This window comes from Dama dama, chromosome 19 (genome assembly GCF_033118175.1).
Source record: "Dama dama isolate Ldn47 chromosome 19, ASM3311817v1, whole genome shotgun sequence".
In the NCBI taxonomy this organism is placed as follows: Eukaryota; Metazoa; Chordata; class Mammalia; order Artiodactyla; family Cervidae; genus Dama; species Dama dama.
In genome coordinates, this window is record NC_083699.1 from 11,855,103 (window position 1) to 11,868,416 (window position 13,314).

The window sequence follows — 13,314 nt, forward strand, 5'->3', positions numbered from 1 at the left end:
CAGAGAAAGACAAACATCATATGATACCACTTATATGTGGAATCCGAAAGCAATTCAAATGCACTTATTTATAAAACAGATACACAGGCATAGAAAACAAATATATGGTTACAAAAGGGGAAAGGGTGGGGAAGGGGTAAACTAAGAGTTTGGGATTAACAGACACACACTACTATATATAAAATAAATAAACAGCAAGGACCTACTGTATAGCACAGGGAACTATATTAAATATCTTATAATAACCTATAATAGAAAAGAATATGAAAAAGGATATATATATACATATATAGTTCATATATACACCTGTATATGTATTTGCTGTACACCTAAAATGTAAATCAACTATACTTCAATTAAAAAAAAATCATGGGTTCCATCTTATCTTTCTCTTGATTTCATAGTTCATATTAAGGCCTCCCTCTACAACATTTTACTCTTTTTTTTTTGTTTTCATTTATTTTTATTAGTTGGAGACTAATCACTTTACAATATTGTAGTGGTTTTTGTCATACATTGACATGAATCAGCCATGGATTTACATGTGTTCCCCATCCCGATCCCCTCTCCCGCCTCCCTCCCCACCCCATCCCTCTGGGTCTTCCCAGTGCACCAGCCCTGAGCACTTGTCTCATGCATCCAACCTGTGCTGATGATCTGTTTCACCCTTGATAGTATACTTGTTTCAATGCTGTTCTCTCAGAACACCCCACCCTCACCTTCTCCCATAGAGTCTAAAAGTTTGTTCTGTACATCTGTGTCTCTTTTTCTGTTTTGCATATTGGGTTATCGTTACCATCTTTCTAAATTCCATATATATGCATTAGTATACTGTATTGGTCTTTATCTTTCTGGCTTACTTTAACCGTATGCATGTTGTCAGGCCTGAGAGCCTCTTCCATCCTTGTCAAAGGGGAGTGCTAACCTTCTCTCCTTTCATACAACACCATTTTACTCTTAAATAGCTTTAATTTCTCCCTATCATCTCTAGCTTCAGTTTTTCATAAGCCTTCTCCATCTCTTAGGAAAAAAAATATATATTTGACCTGGTTGCCTCCTTCCATTAGCCTGCCTCCTGCATCATTCCTTCCTTCCACTTCTAAACTTCTAAAGCTTCATCTCACTACTGTTCTCTCCCTCCCACCAACTGTCTCCTTAACTTCTTAGAGATATTGCTCAAATCTCCATTTTTAGTCTTGATCTTGAAGTCTACTGAACAATCTCACATACATGTCTTGCCACCATTTCAAACTCAATTTGATAAAAATTTAACCAAAACTCATTCCCTGCTGCTGACTTCCTGTAACTGCCACTGAGCCTGAAACTGCTTTGTCACATTTCTAGTCAGGAGCCAATTTATTGGGCAGTTGGCACAAAAATGCACCTTGCACTCTCCCATCCTTTTCATTTCCACCACTCAGCACTTCACTACCTTATAACTGTGCCTACTAAATAATGTGTCTAGTTTTAGTTTTCCCCCAAGATTCCAGATGTATTTTGGCCAAGAGATTAATCTTCTTAAAATACCCCTAGCTGACTTTACTCCCCTACTTGAAAACTTCACTGATACCCCACTGTCAAGAAAAACAAAATTTAAGGTGTGCCTTAACCTTACCTACTTAAAGTAGTTGAAAATTCTTTACAGTCTGATTTTAACCTAAATTTTCATGATTTCTCTCTTCTAGGCCAGTTGATCTACTAATGTTCCCTGACATAATTTCTCCCCCTTCCCCACCACCCCCAACTCCCCGCCCTTCTACCTCCAAATCTTCCCTATCCAACATGATCCAGTTCTCATCCATCCTCATCCATGGGTGTTTTCCATATCAGGCTTTACCAGTCAAAAAGTCTTCCCTTCTCTTATACTCATAGCCCTCATTTTCTCTATTATAATCATTTGTCTTGTGATACCTTTTGTAGAGTTCTGAAGGTGTTGTCCTTTTCACACGGTTATGACTTGTATCATAACTGCTCTTTAAACTCCTTAAAAACAGGAACCATCTATTGCTTGTGTGTTTCAATAACTATTTGCTTGAGTAATTAGACTATTAATAGCAAAGAAATAATATTAATCATCTGCTTTAAAATGGGACAGGTACCAGTTTCAAGTCTATTAAATATACCTAGATGCCTAGTTATTGTCCTATATATACGTCATCACCATAAATAAACCTTAACATCACATTTCAATATTATGAAGTAATAATCTGATGAGAAAGAAAACTACTTCAGTGACACTATAACGTAATATGCTGAGACTAACATGCAACTTCAGTATATTTTAGGAATTCAGGTACAAAAAACATCTAAAGGTGGAGAAAATGTATGATAAAATGGGGCTATACAAATCAATGGGAATGATACATATTTAACAATTTAATAGCCAACAATTACAGGGAATTTATTATACTCCAGGCTCTGCACTAATCCCTTTAGACATCTCACTTAATCTTCTCAAAAAACCTGTAACATAGGTATTACTATTTCGTTTTGGGTTTCCCTGTGCCTCAGATGGTAAAGACTCTACCTGCAATATGGGGGACCTGGGTTTGATCCCTGGTCGGGAAGATCCCCTAGAGAAGGAAATGGCAATCCACTCCAGTAATCTTGCGTGGAGAATCCCCATGGACGGAGGAATCTGGCGGGCTATAGTCCATGGGATCACGAAGAGTAGGACACTACTGAGCGACGAAGCCCAGTACAGCATCCCATTTTACCAACGAAGAAAGACTAAGACTCAGAGAGGGTAAGCAACTTGCCCAAAGTCACAGAACCTGTCAATGGAATAATTAAGTTGAAAGCACTTGTGGAACCCAAAGCCAGAGATTGTAACCCTTACATGTCACTCAACTACATCATCTGTTTGGAAGGTACATCAAGTATGTTTCAGTTTGAATCCATTCACCAAAGATTAACCTTTTCGTTTTAATTTTATTTCAGGACAACCTCCTGCCTAGATGATAGATAGATATACGTAGAGAGATATTCTGAAAACTCAACAGTAACATTTTATGACATTTTAAAATTGAGGCCAAAAAAAATCACTGATTTGAAAAAAATATATATCACCGGTTTGAACATTATTTGAGGAAGAGTAAATTATGTGTGTTATAATGAAATATGTTCTAGATGAAGAGACAGAAGGGATGTAATTTCACACTGCAGCATTTACACAGATTACTCACTTGACCAAAGCTCAGGGCCTCTCTGGGCCTCTTTTCCTACATCTGCCGGATGAACTAGGTGATCTCTAATTATCCCTTTCAAATTTAAAATTCTCTGATCCAATCAATATTCACAAGTCAGAAACAATGAGGAATAGCAAGCAATTTCTAGATATATTTCAAATTCTCAGTAGCATTATATCTAAAATTCAAGTCCTGATTTGAATTTCCCATTACTGGTATAATCACACTGTTTAATCATGGTTCACACTCAGGAATTCTGAATCACAATCATTCATCACTTGTGGGATTTTCTGACTAGACAATAAGCTCCTTGAAGAAAAGGACTGAGTGTTATTTAATTCTACAATCTCAGTGCCTACATCCACAGTGACATACGATACAAGCTTCCTACATACTGGCTGAATGAATAAGTGGAATTTAGGGACACATAGAAAATACAGGTAACCACAGTAACCTGTGCTGATTCAGGAAAGAAAGAGCAGCAATAAATAATGTAAAAATGTTTTTTCCCAGAACAAAAAATACTTGCAAACTAGACACAAACTGCACTTCTCCTTATCTAGTAGTCCTCAAATTGAGGTGCAAATGATTGCTGTTGTGCAAAGATGCACCAACCCAACCAACATAGTGAACCACGTCCAGTGAGAATCCAGGAAGTTTACTTCTGGCATCTACTACAAAGACAGAGCTGCTGCCGCTGCTGCTGCTAAGTCTCGTCAGTCGTGTCTGACCCTGAGCGACCCCATAGACGGCAGCCCACCAGGCTCCCCCATCCCTGGGATTCTCCAGGCAAGAACACTGGAGTGGGTTGCCAGTTCCTTCTCCAGTGCATGAAAGTGAAAAGTGAAAGTGAAGTCGCTCAGTCATGTCCGACTCTTAGCGACCCCATGGACTGCAGCCTACCAGGCTCCTCCATCCATGGGATTTTCCAGGCAAGAGGACTGGAGTGGGGTGCCATTGCCTTCTCCAAAAGGCAGTACTGCTCTTTGACAAATTAGCAGTTGAGGGAACAATAGTGGCTCTTAATATAGGTTTACTTTCTTCCGGAATATCATAAATCAAATATTCATGTATCACATATCATCAAAATTACTAAAATTTGTTGATGCTATGACAGATTCAAACAATGTATGTTAAATCAAAAAAGAAAAAATCAAATGTAAGTTATTGGTACCAGTAAGAGAGTTATTTAAGGTGGCCAGACACAAACTTAGCAAATGAAAATAATTCCTACACAGTAGTTAAATGCACTTTAGAAAATATAATGGAGACTTCCCTGATGGTCCAGTGGTTAAGAATCTGTCTGCCAAGGCAGGGGTCACAGGTTCAATCCCTGGTCCAGGAGGATATCACATGCTGAGGGGCAGCTAAGCCTATGCAGTGCAACTACTGAAGCCTGGGCACCCTAGAGCCTGTGATCCACAGCAAGAGAAGCCTGCACACTGCAACTGCAGAGTAGCCCCTGCTCCCCAAACTAGAGTAAGCCTGTGAGCAGCAACAAAGACCCAATACTGCCACCAATCAATGCATAAAGAAAAAATAATGGAAGATAGGATATCATTAGCAATAGCAGCCAGTTGTTTGAGATAAAGTCCTCTAGCATAAAATGTCCTAATAATGAAAGTGCTCTCTGGAAAAAACTTACAAACTTTATTAAAGAACATAGAGAATATTTTATTAATTGGAGAAATATACCTAGTTCCCCAAAAGAATGTTCTAATATTTTTAAGCATAAATTCTCTCTTCAAATTAATCTATATATTTAATGCAATCCCAATCAAAGCCTCAACAGTAAAATTTTGTGGAAAATGGCAAGTTGATTCTAAAATAATATAAAGATAAAAGCCAAGAATGTTTGAAAAAACAATGTTGTGGCACTTACCCTACCAGACATAAAAATACATTTAGGGATAGAAGTAACTAAAAGATTATTATATTGATGTGAAAATAGACATAATTCTGTGGAATAGACTAAGAATCTTAAAACATATCCATGGATATGTAGAATTTGTTTTATTATACACAGGGCATTACAAGTACAAAAGGGAATACAGGACAAAGGTACTACTTCATAAATGCTACTAAGAATTGCAAATATAAAAGAAGAGCTTTTAAATCCTGAGGCAGTAAAGACCCTGCTACACAATATACAAAATTCACAAGTCATAAAAAGTACAGTTTTGAGTACCTAAAATTTTTAAATTTCTGTGCAAGATGACAATAGACAAAATTAAGATAAGCAACATTCACTAAAAGACACTATTAAGTCAGCAAAGAGCGCACTGAGAAATGGAAGATCTTCTCAGTACATGTATATAACAAAGAACTCATAACCAGATTGTGTAAATAATTCCTACAGATCAATATTTTAAAAGAAGATGATCTAGTAGAAAAAAAAATCAAGAAATTTAGACCATGTGCCATATGTGAGGAATTTCACATAAGAGAATATCCAAATGAATACTAAACATATGAAAAAGTGTTCAGTCTCATCAATCATCAGGGAAATGCACACTAAAACCACATTGAGATCATGACATACCCACCAGAATGACTGAAATTTGAAAAAAGAAAACTAAAAAAAGAACTGAAATACCCTGTGAACTGTAGCATACCAGGCTCCTCTCTCCTTCATTATCTCCTAAAGTTTGCTCAGATTCATGGCCATTGAGTCGGTGATGCCATCCAACCATCTCATCCTCTGTTGCTCCCTTCTCCTCCTGCCCTCAATCTTTCCCAGCATCAAAGTCTTTTCCAATGAGTTGGCTCTTGGCATCAGGTAGCCAGAGTACTGGAGCTTCAGCATCTGTCCTTCCAATGAATATTCAGAGTTAATTTCCCTTCACATTAACTGATTTGATCTCCTTGCTGTCCAAGGAACTCTCAAGAGTCTTCTCCAGCACAATTCAAAAGCATCTATTCTTTGGTGTTCAGCCTTCTTTACGGTTCAAGTCTCACATCCATACAGGACTACCAGGAAAGCCATATTTCAACTAGACAGACCTTTGTCAGCAAAGTGATGTGTCTGCTTTTTAATACAGTGTCTAGGTTTGTCATAGCTTTCCTTCCAAGAATCAAGCATCTTTTAATTTCACGGCTGTAGTCATCGCCTTCAGTGATTTTGGAGCACAAGAAAATAAAATCTATCACTGCCTCCATGTTTTCCCCTTCTGTTTGCCATGAAGTGATGGGACCAGAGGTATGATCTTCATCTTTTTAGCGTTGTGTTTCAAACCAGCTTTTTCATCCTCCTCTTTCATCCTATCAAGAAGCTCTTTAGTATCACTTCAGTTCAGTTCATTTCAGTCACTCAGTCGTGTCCAACTCTACGACCCCATGGACTGCAGCATGTTAGGCCTCCCTGTCCATCAGCAACTCCTAGAGCTTACTCAAGCTCCTGTCCATTGAGCTGATGATGCCATCCAACCATCTCATTCTCTGTCAGCCCCTTCTCCTCCCGCCTTCAATCTTTCCCAGCATCAGGGTCTTTTCCATTGAGTCAGTTCTTCGCATCAGGTGGCCAAAGTGTTGGAGTTTCAGCTCCAGCATCCGTCCTTCCAATGAATAGTCAGGACTGATTTCCTTTAGGATGGACTGGTTGGATCTCCTTGCTATCCAAGGGACTTTCAAGAGTCTTCTTCAACACCACAGTTCAAAAGCATCAATTCTTCAGCACTCACCTTTTTTGTAGTCCAACTCTCACATCCATACATGACTACTGAAAAAACCATAACTTTGACTAGATGGACATTTGTTGACAAAGTAATGTCTCTGTTTTTTAATATGCTATCTAGATTGGTCATAACTTTTCTTCCAAGGAGCATCTTTTAATTTCATGGCTGCAGTCACCATCTGCAGTGATTTAAGAGCCCCCGAAAATAAAGTCTGTCACTGTTTCCACTGTTTCCCCATCTATTTGCCATTAAGTGATGGTAGCAGATGCTAGAAGCTTAGTTTTCTGCATGTTGAGTTTTAAGCCAACTTTTTCACTCTCCTCTTTCACTTTCATCAAGAGGCTCTTGAGTTCTTCTTCACTTTCTGCCATAAGGGTGTTATCATCTGCATATCTGAGGTTATTGATATTTCTCCTGGCAATCTTGATTCCAGCTTGTGCTTCATCCAGTCCAGCATTTCTCATTATATACTCTGCATATAAATTAAATAAGCAAAGGGACAAGATACAGCCTTGATGTACTCCTTTCCCAATTTTGAACCAGTCTGTTGTTCCATGTCCAGTTCTAACTGTTGCTTCTTGACTTGCATACAGATTTCTCAGGAATCAGGTGAGGTAGTTCCTTTTCACTTTCTGAAGATTAGAGTGATATTATCTGCATATCTGAGGTTGTTGATATTTCTTTAGCAAAGTGTTATCTACTAAAATCTAACATATGCACACTCTAAACATACACAGTCTCCCTGGTGTATTCCCAACAAAAATGCAGTCCACCATAAACTATACAGCAGTGAAAAAAAATCATTTTGGGTTGTTTTAGTTCCTACATTTTTAATGTTTGATTTTGTGATTGTCTACAAGCCACATTCTGGGACCTAACTTAATTATGTTCATAGAGACAATGGATGAAAAGTGGTATGATGTGTGTTGGCATCCTTTTGCAAGATGTCTTCTTCAGGTCAAAATGTTATAATAATATCATCGGGCCTTGAAGGAGGTGCTGTTTATTCTGGAGAGCAAGGAAGCTTTAGCGGGAGTTGGGAGCTCAGCATAGTGCCAGATCTTCTGAAACCTCCTATATATACCTATTTCAGCTTTCTAACTTTCACTTTTTTTTGACTGACTACTTAAATTTCACATAGAAAAACTCAAGGAAGCTATGAATTCAACTGATAGGGTAATTTTGGAACTTACAGGATCAAACCTTGATTTGATATTGAGCTCTATCAGTCCTGGGATTTTAAGAGATAAAAGAGTCTTTTAGACTAATTCTAGTTAAGTCCTCCTATTTCAATTCAATGCTTTCTGTCAAAAATTCTGAGACTTAAACTTGTTATATTTATTTTTCTCCAAGCTGCCTAGTGCTCTAGAGCAATGATCCTACTCAAGACCTTGAACGCCCTTTCATTCTGTCTTACAGCAATAATAAAATGATTTTCCACATTTTAAGGTGCAAGATTTTATTGAAGTTAAAAAGAAATTTGTAACCAGACACAAAGAATAAAGTGGACAAGAATGTTATAATCTGAATATATAATAGTTTCTCATTCTTGCTGGATCACTAAAATATAACAAAAAATTATTCTCTGTGTTAATGTTAAGGTTTCCAGTTAAAACATTATTTGGTATGCTTTCAACAGACCTCTTACCTACTTAGTTTTTTCTCAGAAACATTCATATAGTATACAGGAAATATTCATAGTTTGAAAAACATTCATACTTTATACAAGATACACAAATTTGAGACAAAGCTATTAAACACACACACAATTGTAGCTGCAACACTGTCCTAGCTGCAACACTATCCTAGCTGCATTGTGGTGATTATGTTGTTCAGTCAGCTGTCTATTACATAAATACAACTGGATTTTAATATTGTAATTTACAGAGCGGCCAAAAGCCCCAGTAGACAGTGTCTGTCTCAAGAGTCATTTCATTCCACGTCACCACCAGCAATAATTTAAATAATTTTACATAATTACTTTACCTTCCCTGACCAGGCACTGCCAAGTTCAAATCTTTGAAAATCAGTAGGATTTTCATTGCTTTTAGCCCCATTCATGCTACCTAAGCAATTCCAAATCCTCATCTCCTTGAAGGTCTTTTGACTCTGACCCACTCTCTTGTTGATTCCTATAACTTCTGGAGTCTTTCTCTCTCTCTCTCTCTCTCTCTTTCTCTTTTTTTGCAATCAATAGAAATCCTCTCTGGCTAACTTAGCAGAAAGAATTTTGAGGAAGGCCATCAGATATCCCATCATATCTCTAGAAAACTTGAGGCTCCAGCAGGAATAAAGCGAGGTTAGATAGCACAAAACAGGCCAAGGTCCCACCACAGAAAACATCTGGTAGGGACACCACTGCTGATGCTACCAGAGCTGCCATGGATAATTAATCAACTGTCCCTTGGTTTTTTGAAACTTCAGTGATTTACATAAGAGCAAACAATTGGCCAGGCCAGGGTGCTCAGATGTTTCAATGATCAAAAAAAGGACAAATGTCTATTAAGTAGCCCAGTAGAAAAATGATTGAAGAATATGAATACTTTACAAAAAGATAAACAAATGACCAATTAACATATAAAAACTATTCTACTCAATACAAAGTAAAAAGTTTAAAAGAAAAAAATTGTTCTACTCTACTAAGAAAATGCAAATTATAAGCATAATAAGAAATAATTACTTATCAAAAAACTGACAGAAGGGCTTCCCTGGCAGTCCAGTGGTTAACTTTGCCTTCCAATGCAGGGGAGGTGGGTTTGATCCTTGATCAGGCAGCTAAGATCCAACCATGTCTCATGGCCAAAAAAAACATAAAAACAGAAGCAGTATTCTAACAAATTCAATAAAGACTTTTAAAAAACTGACAGAAAAAAAAAAAAAAAAGACGAACAATACCCTGTGTTTGTGAATAAGGAGGAAAATTGGCACATTCTATAATATACACATTCTATGGTAGTGTTGATTGGTACAGTCTTTTTGATGGGGAATTTTTTTATTATCTATCAAAATTTACAATGTGCATATCCTCTGTCCCAGAAATTTGACTTCTAGACATACAACCTAGGGAAATGTTCACATATGTCCACAAAGACAGATGTACACAGATGTTCACTGCTGTACTGACCGTAACTGTACAACTGGAAACAACTTAAATGCCCCAAAGTAAGAGGCAGATTAAATAAATCATGATACATTCCTACACTGGAAGTCTGCAATGTCATCATAAAGAAATAGATGGATTTGTATATACTGCTTGGAATTTCTCTTGTGTATACTGCTACAGAAAAGAGACAAGTTGCAGAATAAAATTTAATATTCCATATATGTAAAATAAAATATAATGTGTATGCATCTATATATGCCAAGAGAAGGGTGTAAAAAAATGCACACCAAAATTAACAGTTGTTATATGTAGGGATCTAGGAATTGGGGCCTTCCAAGATAGGGGGCTTCTACATTTTGTTCTGTGAACTTACATTCTACATGAACTTCTACAGGAAGGTATCTTTTACTTCTACACTAAGTAGGGTGCATGAAGCTGAAAAAAGAGACCAGGTTCAAGTAACAGAGGGGCAAGTAGTGGAGGTGCTACAGCTTCAGTCTTTCCCTGGACCTGTATTGATCAAAATGAGCACAGACTTTATAGTTAGTTGGTACCAGAATTCGAATCTTCACTCCATCACTTGCAGCTGTGTGTCATTGGAAAAATCGCTTAGCCTCTCTGAACTTCAGTTTCCCTGTCTGTTTCTAAAATGAGAATAATAAGAGTATCTTTCACAAGAGTGGTTGTGAAAATTAAATAAAATAAATGATCAGTACTGTGCTCAACCCACTGAGACAGTGAATGGTGATCATCTCTTGCTCTGTTTTGTTTTGTTTTTAATAAAATGAGGGAAGTATGAAGCATCACTGTCTCTTGTGGCAATATCCTCTACTAGAGAATCCCACTACATAAGAGAAGCAATTTACACAAAGAATTGTGGTTGTTGTTGTTGTATCCTTAGTTTTCAACGATTGTACTCATGAGTCCCACTTTTTCAGATGGAGGAACTAATTCCTGAAATGACCAAATGCTTGGCGGAGGTCCTCAGTCTCACAGCTAAGGAGAGTAGGTCCAGCTTCCAGTCCCCGGAGCCTACCACCCTCTTTCTAATCAGATCTTAGTATGTGCTGCTTCCAAACATGTAGTGGAAGAAAAACCTAAGCATTTGTTTGAAATATTTCCACACAGAAAATCACATGTAGCTCTGGGTTTTACACTTAAAAGTCTTTTTTTTTTTTTTTTAAGAGTCCAAAATCTGATCAATAGCAGGGAAGCTGTAATACTGATCCCTTTCACCAGAGAAATTTACAACCTAATAGGGCTTTAGAGCCAAGATTTTCACAGCAATGAAAATGATGTGGCCAGAGGGAGGTGGGGTAAAGGAAGACATGGGTGATAACATCCTTGGGCTATCTCTAAGCTCCATTACACTATCCCAAAGAAATATAATAGGATTTGAGGCCCAATTATTACTTCCTCCATCTAACCCCCTTCATTTAACATATCATTAGTATTTTTAGACAAGCCCCTCGGGGCTCTCACACTTTCCTAGGTGAGTCAGACAGCAAGAGCCATGGCAGCCTTCCAAAGAAACTGATCCCCCTTTTAATGCTCCTTTCTGGTCACCTGCTATAATGCAATTATCATGTACTGAAGCAATTTTCGGGAAAATGACTTGACAAGAAGAGCTTTGTCATTTTGTAAACAAGAACAAACGTTGTAATTGGATCTTAATTACACAAAGCTCTGAGAGGTTATTTTTATTTCTTTGTTTGTTAATGCAATTATTTAGCTTCCCTATTTTAGCCTTGACCTTGCAGGAAGAGGGTATTTTCCAGTCAGCATAATGCTTTATCTTTGAAAGCTACAATCAATAAGGATAATTAATGATGCCGGCTGCAATGATAGCCTCAGCAATCATTATCCCACATTAATCCCTGCAGTCAGACTGGGGTCAAGGCCATCTAAATCATTCACCTAGGGGTGGAGAAATTCAAATCATTTACCAATTTAAATCCTTGCAAACAAATCTCACTTTATTTTCAAAGCAGTTTGGATGCTGACCGGGTCTGTTTTGTGGATTTTCACTAGGAGCTTTTTTTTTTTTTTTAATGACCAAATACATACTTGATAATAACATTGCAGTTTTGTTGTTTGTATTTTGATAAATTAATGTTAAAACAAGCAGCACATGAAATGTTGTTGTGCCTGGAGGTACATGGCACATTTAGCATTTCACACGCCATCCTAGATTTTAAAAGAAGAAAAAGGGGGAAGGGGGGAAAAGAAGAAAAGGGGATGGAGGGCAGAATGAGAGTCAGTGGCTCCAGGCTGGCAGAGACCTGGGGAAGAAGGTAGAAAACTGCCAACCGGAGAGTCTTCAAGATGGCTTACTCAGCATTATCAAAAGGGCTGTTGGATGTGGAACTTCATGCTGGATCTTGCAAAACAGCCTCCGCAGAGTTCTGTTTCTCCCTCATTTTGGCTCTTTTCTCCCCTGCTTTTCCCTAACATGCAAGCTGGATGACTTGATGTATGCTTCTAATTGTCTACTATAGATCACACTCTGTTATAAAGAATTCCACTGGGCTCCAAAATATTTTTCAATGATTTCATTTTAATTAGTGTTTTGCTATAAATCATATTCTGCGTCTGCATACACAGGAGATGATATCAAATTGACGTCTGATCTCTCTCCCTCACTCTCTCCCTCCTCCAACTCCCCCAGCCAAACCTTCTCTTTTTCCAGAAATGAATTAGCAAATAAAGAGAAGTCTGGAGTGTACTAGGTCTCAATAAATATTTGTTGATGTTATATAGCCAAGTTTACCTCAATCCTCTTTTTTTTTTTTTTCAAGTCATGTAACATATGGGAAGGGATTATAGCAGCTAAGTGAACTTTCCTGGCACAGTAATTAGGGATTGGGCTATTTATGGGTGTTTGGGGAAGATGGAGGGCCTAGAGATAACTGCTAGAAGCAGAGCAAGAGCTCTGTGAAATTCTCAGCCGGAGACCCTCTGTCCTCTCACCGTGAGAAATTCTCTACAAAGACTGTGTTGAAAACGGCCGAGAATTTATCATCTGTTGCTTTTTCATTATGAATAGTGACTGCTAAAGAGAAAGCACTTAATGTGTCTGAGCCTAGTTATTATTTTCATGATAAGGAACCCTTTCTAATGAGATTTTATCACTATTTCGCTGTCTCCCAAATGCAGATCCTTGTCTCATCCTGGCCAAAGAAAAACAGAAGATATTTTTCAGGTTTTGGAATAGATCTGGGCTGAGGGAAGAAGTGAGTATAGCTGAATTAAGGAGAAAAGTGAGCTCTGTGTTTGAACGCGGGAAAACACATGACACTCTAGGTTAGACTGTGGAACTTCCGGCTCCCAGCTGTCTTTCTAGGCTTGC

General features: G+C 37.9%; 1 pseudogene; it reads right to left on the minus strand.

Moving 5' to 3' along the window:
- Positions 1-828: 828 nt before the first annotated feature.
- LOC133074321 (U6atac minor spliceosomal RNA) lies at positions 829-947 on the minus strand (annotated as a pseudogene).
- Between the last annotated feature and the right edge of the window lie 12,367 nt (positions 948-13,314).